The sequence below is a fragment of the Heterodontus francisci genome, unplaced genomic scaffold, assembly GCF_036365525.1.
Source record: "Heterodontus francisci isolate sHetFra1 unplaced genomic scaffold, sHetFra1.hap1 HAP1_SCAFFOLD_374, whole genome shotgun sequence".
Classification (NCBI taxonomy): Eukaryota; Metazoa; Chordata; class Chondrichthyes; order Heterodontiformes; family Heterodontidae; genus Heterodontus; species Heterodontus francisci.
The window spans coordinates 128,235-136,891 of record NW_027140800.1 but is presented as its reverse complement, the minus strand read 5'-3'; the positions used below and the strand labels follow the sequence as shown (position 1 = coordinate 136,891).

The 8,657-nt window shown below is 49.3% G+C and overlaps 2 pseudogenes; both read right to left on the bottom strand.

Moving 5' to 3' along the window:
- Window positions 1-41: 41 nt before the first annotated feature.
- On the bottom strand, window positions 42-5,383 carry LOC137361150 (oocyte zinc finger protein XlCOF6-like; annotated as a pseudogene).
- Window positions 5,384-5,833: 450 nt separating this feature from the next.
- On the bottom strand, window positions 5,834-7,662 carry LOC137361149 (zinc finger protein 585A-like; annotated as a pseudogene).
- Between the last annotated feature and the right edge of the window lie 995 nt (window positions 7,663-8,657).

Genomic DNA, 8,657 nt, shown 5'->3' with positions numbered 1-8,657 from the left:
TGAACTCACTGGTGTATCAGCATGTAGGATGACTGAGTGAATCACTTCCCACACTCTGAGCTGTTGAACGGACTCTCCCCAATGTGAAAACACTGGTGTATCTGCAGGTAGGATGTCTGAGTGAATCTCTTCCCACACTCTGAGCAGGTGAACGGTCTCTCCCCAGTGTGAACTCACCGATGTATCAGCAGGTAGAATGACTGAGTGAATCACTTCTATACTCTGAGCAGATGAACGGTCTCTCCCCAGTGTAAACTCACTGGTGTATCAGCAGGTAGGATGACTGACTGAATCACTTCCCACACTCTGAGCTGGTGAACGTTCTCTTCCCAATTTGAACTCACTGGTGTATCAGCAGGCAGGTTGACTGAGTGAATCTCTTAACACACTCTGAGCAGGTGAACGGCCTCTTCCCTGTGTGAACTCACTGGTGTATCTGCAGGTATGATGATTGAGTGAAATTCTCCCCACACTCTGAGCAGTTGTACGGTCTCTCACCAGTGTGAACTCACTGGTGTATCAGAAGGTAGAATGACTGAGTGAATCGCTTCCCACACTCTGAGCAGATGAACGGTCTCTTCCCAGTGTGAACTCACCGATGGATCAGCAGGTAGGATGACTGAGTGAATTTCTTCTATACTCTGAGCAGGTGAACGGTCTCTCCCCAGTGTGAACTCACTGCTGTATCAGCATGTAGAATGACTGAGTGAATCACTGCCCAAACTCTGAGCAGGTGAACGGCCTCTTCCCTGTGAGAACTCACTGGTGTATCTGCAGATAGGTTGACTGAGTGAATCTCCTCCCACACTCTGAGCAGGTGAACGGTCTCTCCCTAGTGTTGACTCACTGGTGATTCAGGAGGTAGGATGACTGAGTGAATCTCTTCCCAAACTCTGAGCAGGTGAACGGACTCTTCACAGTGTGAACTCACTGGTGTAACTGCAGATAGGTTGACTGAGTGAATCTCCTCCCACACTCTGAGCAGGTGAACGGTCGATCCCCAGTGTGAACTCACTGTTGTATCAACAGGTAGGATGACTGAGTGAATCTCTTTGCAAACTCAGAGCAGGTGAACGGCCTCTTCCCTGTGAGAACTCACTGGTGTATCAGCAGGTTGGATGACTGAGTGAACCTCTTCCCACACCTTGAGCATTTGAACGGTCTATCCCCAGTGTGAACTCACTGTTGTATCAGCAGGTAAGATGAATGAGTGAATCTCTTCCCACTCTCTGAGCAGGTGAACGGTCTCTTCCCAGTGTTAAATCACTGTTGTATCAGCAGGTAGGATGACTGTGTGAATCTCCTCCCACACTCTGAGCAGGTGTACGGTCTCTCCCCAGTGTGAAATCACTGTTGTATCAGCAGGTAGGATGACTGAGTGAATCTCTTCCCACACTCTGAGCAGGTGAACGGTCTCTCCTCAGTGAGAACTCACTGGTGTATCAGCAGGTAGGATGACTGAGTGAATCTCCTCCCACACTCTGAGCAGGTGCACGGTCTCTCCCCAGTGTGAACTCAGTGGTGTATCAGCAGGTATGATGACTGAGTGAATCTCTGCACGCACTCTGAGCAGGAGAACGGTCTCTCCCCAGTGTGAACTCACTTGTGTATCAGCAGGTAGGATGACTGAGTGAATCACTTCCCACACTCTGAGCTGTTGAACGGTCTCTTCCCAGTTTGAACTCACTGGTGTATCAGCAGGTATGTTGACTGAGGGAATCTCTTCCCACACTCTGAGCAGGTGAACGGTCTCTTCCCAGTTTGAACTCAATGGTGTATCAGCAGGTATGATGACTGAGTGAATCTCTGCACACAATCTGAGCAGGTGAACGGTCACTCCCCAGTTTGAACTCACTTGTGTATCAGCAGGTAGGATGACTGAGTGAATCTCTTCCCACACTCTGAGCAGGTGAACGGTCTCTCCCCAGTCTCAAATCACTGTTGCATCAGCAGATAGGATGACTGAGTGAATCTCTTCCATACTCTTAGCAGGTGGACGGTCTCTCCCCAGTGTGAACTCACTGTTGTATCAGCAGGTAGGATGACTGAGTGAATCACTTCCCACACTCTGAGCTGGTGAACGTTCTCTTCCCATTTTGAACTCACTGGTGTATCAGCAGGTAGGTTGACTGAGTGAATCTCTTAACACACTCTGAGCAGGTGAACGGCCTCTTCCCTGTTTGAACTCACTGGTGTATCTGCAGGGATGATGATTGAGTGAAATTCTCCCCACACTCTGAGCAGGTGAACGGTCTCTCCCCAGTGTGAACTCACTGGTGGATCAGCAGGTATGATGACTGAGTGAATCTCTTCTATACTCTGAGCAGGTGAACGGTCTCTCCCCAGTGTGAACTCACTGGTGTATCAGCATGTAGGATGACTGAGTGAATCACTTCCCACACTCTGAGCTGTTGAACGGACTCTCCCCAATGTGAAAACACTGGTGTATCTACAGGTAGGATGTCTGAGTGAATCTCTTCCCACACTCTGAGCAGGTGAACGGTCTCTCCCCAGTGTGAACTCACCGATGTATCAGCAGGTAGAATGACTGAGTGAATCACTTCTATACTCTGAGCAGATGAACGGTCTCTCCCCAGTGTAAACTCACTGGTGTATCAGCAGGTAGGATGACTGACTGAATCACTTCCCACACTCTGAGCTGGTGAACGTTCTCTTCCCAATTTGAACTCACTGGTGTATCAGCAGGCAGGTTGACTGAGTGAATCTCTTAACACACTCTGAGCAGGTGAACGGCCTCTTCCCTGTGTGAACTCACTGGTGTATCTGCAGGTATGATGATTGAGTGAAATTCTCCCCACACTCTGAGCAGTTGTACGGTCTCTCACCAGTGTGAACTCACTGCTGTATCAGCATGTAGAATGACTGAGTGAATCACTGCCCAAACTCTGAGCAGGTGAACGGCCTCTTCCCTGTGAGAACTCACTGGTGTATCTGCAGATAGGTTGACTGAGTGAATCTCCTCCCACACTCTGAGCAGGTGAACGGTCTCTCCCTAGTGTTGACTCACTGGTGATTCAGGAGGTAGGATGACTGAGTGAATCTCTTCCCAAACTCTGAGCAGGTGAACGGACTCTTCACAGTGTGAACTCACTGGTGTATCTGCAGATAGGTTGACTGAGTGAATCTCCTCCCACACTCTGAGCAGGTGAACGGTCGATCCCCAGTGTGAACTCACTGTTGTATCAGCAGGTAGGATGACTGAGTGAATCTCTTCCCAAACTCAGAGCAGGTGAACGGCCTCTTCCCTGTGAGAACTCACTGGTGTATCAGCAGGTTGGATGACTGAGTGAATCTCTTCCCACACTCTGAGCAGGGGAACGGTCTCTCCTCAGTGAGAACTCACTGGTGTATCAGCAGGTAGGATGACTGAGTGAATCTCCTCCCACACTCTGAGCAGGTGCACGGTCTCTCCCCAGTGTGAACTCAGTGGTGTATCAGCAGGTATGATGACTGAGTGAATCTCCTCCCACACTCTGAGCAGGAGAACGGTCTCTCCCCAGTGTGAACTCACTTGTATTTAGAATTTAGAATTTAGAATTTAGAATTTAGAACATTACAGCGCAGTACAGGCCCTTCGGCCCTCGATGTTGCGCCGACCTGTGAAACCATCTGACCTACACTATTCCATTTTCATCCATGTGTCTATCCAATGTCCACTTAAATGCCCTTAAAGTTGGCGAATCTACTACTGCTGCAGGCAGGGCGTTCCACGCCCTTACTACTCTCTGAGTAAAGAAACTACCTCTCACATCTGTCCGATATCTATCACCCCTCAACTTGAAGCTATGTCCCCTCGTGTTTGCCATCACCATCCGAGGAAAAAGACGCTCACTATCCACCCTATCTAACCCTCTGATTATATTATATGTCTCTATTAAGTCACCTCTCCTCCTCCTTCTCTCCAACGAAAACAACCTCAAGTCCCTCAGCCTTTCCTCGTAAGACTCACTGGTGATTCAGGAGGTAGGATGACTGAGTGAATCTCTTCCCACACTCTGAGCAGGTGAACGGTCTATCCCCAGTGTGAACTCACTGTTGTATCAGCTGGTAGGATGACTGAGTGAATCTCTTCCCACACTCTGAGCAGGTGAACGGTCTATCCCCAGTGTGAACTCACTGTTGTATCAGCAGGTAGGATGACTGAGTGAATCTCTTCCCAAACTCTGAGCAGGTGAACGGTCTCTCCCTAGTGTTTACACACTGCTGATTCAGGAGGTAGGATGACAGAGTGAATCACTTCCCACACTCTGAGCTGGTGAACTTTCTCTTCCCAGTTTGAACTCACTGGTGTATCAGCAGGTAAGTTGACTGACTGAATCTGTTCGCACACTCTGAGCAGGTGAACGGCCTCTTCCCTGTGTGTACTCACTGGTGTATCAGCAGGTAGGAAGACGGAATGAATCTCTTCCCACACACTGAGCAGGTGAACGGACTCTCCCCAGTGTGAACAAACTGGTGTATCTGCAGGTAGGATGACTGAGTGAATCTCTTTCCCACACTCTGAGCAGGTGAACGGTCTCTACCCAGTGTGAACACAAATGTGTATCTGCAGGTATGATGACTGAGTGAATCTCTTCCCACACTCTGATCAGGTGAACAGTCTCTCCCCAGTGTGAACGCACTGGTGTATCAGCAGGTAGGATGACTGAGTGAATCACTTCCCACACTCTGAGCAGGTGAATGGTCTCTCCCCAGTGTGAACTCACTAGTGTATCAGCAGGTAGGATGACTGAGTGAATCTCTGCCCACACTCTGAGCAGGTGAACGGTCTCTCCCCAGTGTGAACTCACTGGTGTATCAGCAGGTAGGATGACAGAGTGAATCACTTCCCACACTCTGAGCTGGTGAACGGTCTCTTCCCAAATTGAACTCACTGGTGCATCAGCAGGTAGGATGACTGAGTGAATCTCTTCCCACACTCTGAGCAGGTGCACGGTCTCTTTCCAGTGTTAACTCACTGGTGTATCAGCAGGCAGGATGACTGAGTAAATCTACTCCCACACTCTGAGCAGGTGAACGGTCGATCCCCAGTGTGAACTCACTGTTGTATCAGCAGGTAGGATGACTGAGTGAATCTCTTCCCAAACTCAGAGCAGGTGAACGGCCTCTTCCCTGTGAGAACTCACTGGTGTATCAGCAGGTTGGATGACTGAGTGAATCTCTTCCCACACTCTGAGCAGGGGAACGGTCTCTCCTCAGTGAGAACTCACTGGTGTATCAGCAGGTAGGATGACTGAGTGAATCTCCTCCCACACTCTGAGCAGGTGCACGGTCTCTCCCCAGTGTGAACTCAGTGGTGTATCAGCAGGTATGATGACTGAGTGAATCTCCTCCCACACTCTGAGCAGGAGAACGGTCTCTCCCCAGTGTGAACTCACTTGTATTTAGAATTTAGAATTTAGAATTTAGAATTTAGAACATTACAGCGCAGTACAGGCCCTTCGGCCCTCGATGTTGCGCCGACCTGTGAAACCATCTGACCTACACTATTCCATTTTCATCCATGTGTCTATCCAATGTCCACTTAAATGCCCTTAAAGTTGGCGAATCTACTACTGCTGCAGGCAGGGCGTTCCACGCCCTTACTACTCTCTGAGTAAAGAAACTACCTCTCACATCTGTCCGATATCTATCACCCCTCAACTTGAAGCTATGTCCCCTCGTGTTTGCCATCACCATCCGAGGAAAAAGACGCTCACTATCCACCCTATCTAACCCTCTGATTATATTATATGTCTCTATTAAGTCACCTCTCCTCCTCCTTCTCTCCAACGAAAACAACCTCAAGTCCCTCAGCCTTTCCTCGTAAGACTCACTGGTGATTCAGGAGGTAGGATGACTGAGTGAATCTCTTCCCACACTCTGAGCAGGTGAACGGTCTATCCCCAGTGTGAACTCACTGTTGTATCAGCTGGTAGGATGACTGAGTGAATCTCTTCCCACACTCTGAGCAGGTGAACGGTCTATCCCCAGTGTGAACTCACTGTTGTATCAGCAGGTAGGATGACTGAGTGAATCTCTTCCCAAACTCTGAGCAGGTGAACGGTCTCTCCCTAGTGTTTACACACTGCTGATTCAGGAGGTAGGATGACAGAGTGAATCACTTCCCACACTCTGAGCTGGTGAACTTTCTCTTCCCAGTTTGAACTCACTGGTGTATCAGCAGGTAAGTTGACTGACTGAATCTGTTCGCACACTCTGAGCAGGTGAACGGCCTCTTCCCTGTGTGTACTCACTGGTGTATCAGCAGGTAGGAAGACGGAATGAATCTCTTCCCACACACTGAGCAGGTGAACGGACTCTCCCCAGTGTGAACAAACTGGTGTATCTGCAGGTAGGATGACTGAGTGAATCTCTTTCCCACACTCTGAGCAGGTGAACGGTCTCTACCCAGTGTGAACACAAATGTGTATCTGCAGGTATGATGACTGAGTGAATCTCTTCCCACACTCTGATCAGGTGAACAGTCTCTCCCCAGTGTGAACGCACTGGTGTATCAGCAGGTAGGATGACTGAGTGAATCACTTCCCACACTCTGAGCAGGTGAATGGTCTCTCCCCAGTGTGAACTCACTAGTGTATCAGCAGGTAGGATGACTGAGTGAATCTCTGCCCACACTCTGAGCAGGTGAACGGTCTCTCCCCAGTGTGAACTCACTGGTGTATCAGCAGGTAGGATGACAGAGTGAATCACTTCCCACACTCTGAGCTGGTGAACGGTCTCTTCCCAAATTGAACTCACTGGTGCATCAGCAGGTAGGATGACTGAGTGAATCTCTTCCCACACTCTGAGCAGGTGCACGGTCTCTTTCCAGTGTTAACTCACTGGTGTATCAGCAGGCAGGATGACTGAGTAAATCTACTCCCACACTCTGAGCAGGTGAACGGTTTCTCCCCAGTGTGAATGCACTGGTGTATCAGCAGGTAGGATGACTGAGTGAATCTCTTCCCACACTCTGAGCAGGTGAACGGTCTCTCCCCAGTGTGAACCCACTGGTGTATCAGCAGGTAGGATGACTGAGTGAAACTCTTTCCCACACTCTGAGCAGGTGAACTGTCTCTTCCCAGTGTGAACACACTAGTTATGATGACTGAGTGAATCTCTTCCCACACTCTGAGCAGGTGAACGGTCTCACCCAGTGTGAACTCACTTGTGTATCAGTAGGTAGGATGACTGAGTGAATCTCTTCCCACACTCTGAGCAAGTGGACGGTCTCTCCCCAGTGTGAACTCACTGGTGTATCAGCAGGTAGGATGACTGAGTGAATCACTTCCCACACTCTGAGCTGGTGAACTGTCTCTTCCGAGATTGAAATCACTGGTGTATCAGCAGGTAGGTTGACTGAGTGAATCACTTCCCACACTCTGAGCATGTGAAAGGCCTCTTCCCTGTGTGAACACGCTCGTGTATCAGCAGGTAGGATGACTGAGTGAATCTCTTTCCCACACTGTGAGCAGGTGAACGGTCTATTCCCAGTGTGAGCACACAGTTGTATCTGCAGTTATAATGACTGAGTGAATCTCTGTCCCACACTCTGAGCAGGTGAACGGTCTATTCCCAGTGTGAACACACAGGTGTCTCTGCAGGTATGATGACTGAGTGAATCTCTTCCCACACTCTGAGCAGGCGAACAGTCTCTCCCTAGTGTGAACTCACTGGTGATTCAGCAGTTAGGATGACTGAGTGAATCTCTTCCTTCACTCTAAACTGGTCAACGGTCTCTCCCCAGTGTGAACTCACTGGTGTATCAGCATGTAGGATGACTGAGTGAATCTCTTCGCACACTCTGAGCAGGTGAACGGTCTCTCCTCAGTGAGAACTCACTGGTGTATCAGCAGGTAGGATGACTGAGTGAATCTCTTCCCACACACTGAGCAGGTGAGCGGTCTCCCCCCAGTTTGAACTCACTGTCGTATCAGCAGGTGGGATGACTGAGTGAATCTGTTTCCCACACTCTGAGCAGGTGAACGGTCTCTCCGCGGTGTGAACTCACCGATGTATTAGAATTAGAATTAGAATTAGAACATTACAGCGCAGTACAGGCCCTTCGGCCCTCGATGTTGCGCCGACCTGTGAAACCATCTGACCTACACTATTCCATTTTCATCCATGTGTCTATCCAATGTCCACTTAAATGCCCTTAAAGTTGGCGAATCTACTACTGCTGCAGGCAGGGCGTTCCACGCCCTTACTACTCTCTGAGTAAAGAAACTACCTCTCACATCTGTCCGATATCTATCACCCCTCAACTTGAAGCTATGTCCCCTCGTGTTTGCCATCACCATCCGAGGAAAAAGACGCTCACTATCCACCCTATCTAACCCTCTGATTATCTTATATGTCTCTATTAAGTCACCTCTCCTCCTCCTTCTCTCCAACGAAAACAACCTCAAGTCCCTCAACCTTTCCTCGTAAGACCTTCCCTCCATACCAGGCAACATCCTAGTAAATCTCCTCTGCACCCTTTCCATAGCTTCCACATCCTTCCTATAATGCGGTGACCAGAACTGCACGCAATACTCCAGGTGCGGTCTCACCAGAGTTTTGTACAGCTGCAGCATGACCTCGTGGCTCCGAAACTCGATCCCCCTACTAATAAAAGCTAACACACCATATGCCTTCTTAACAGCCCTATT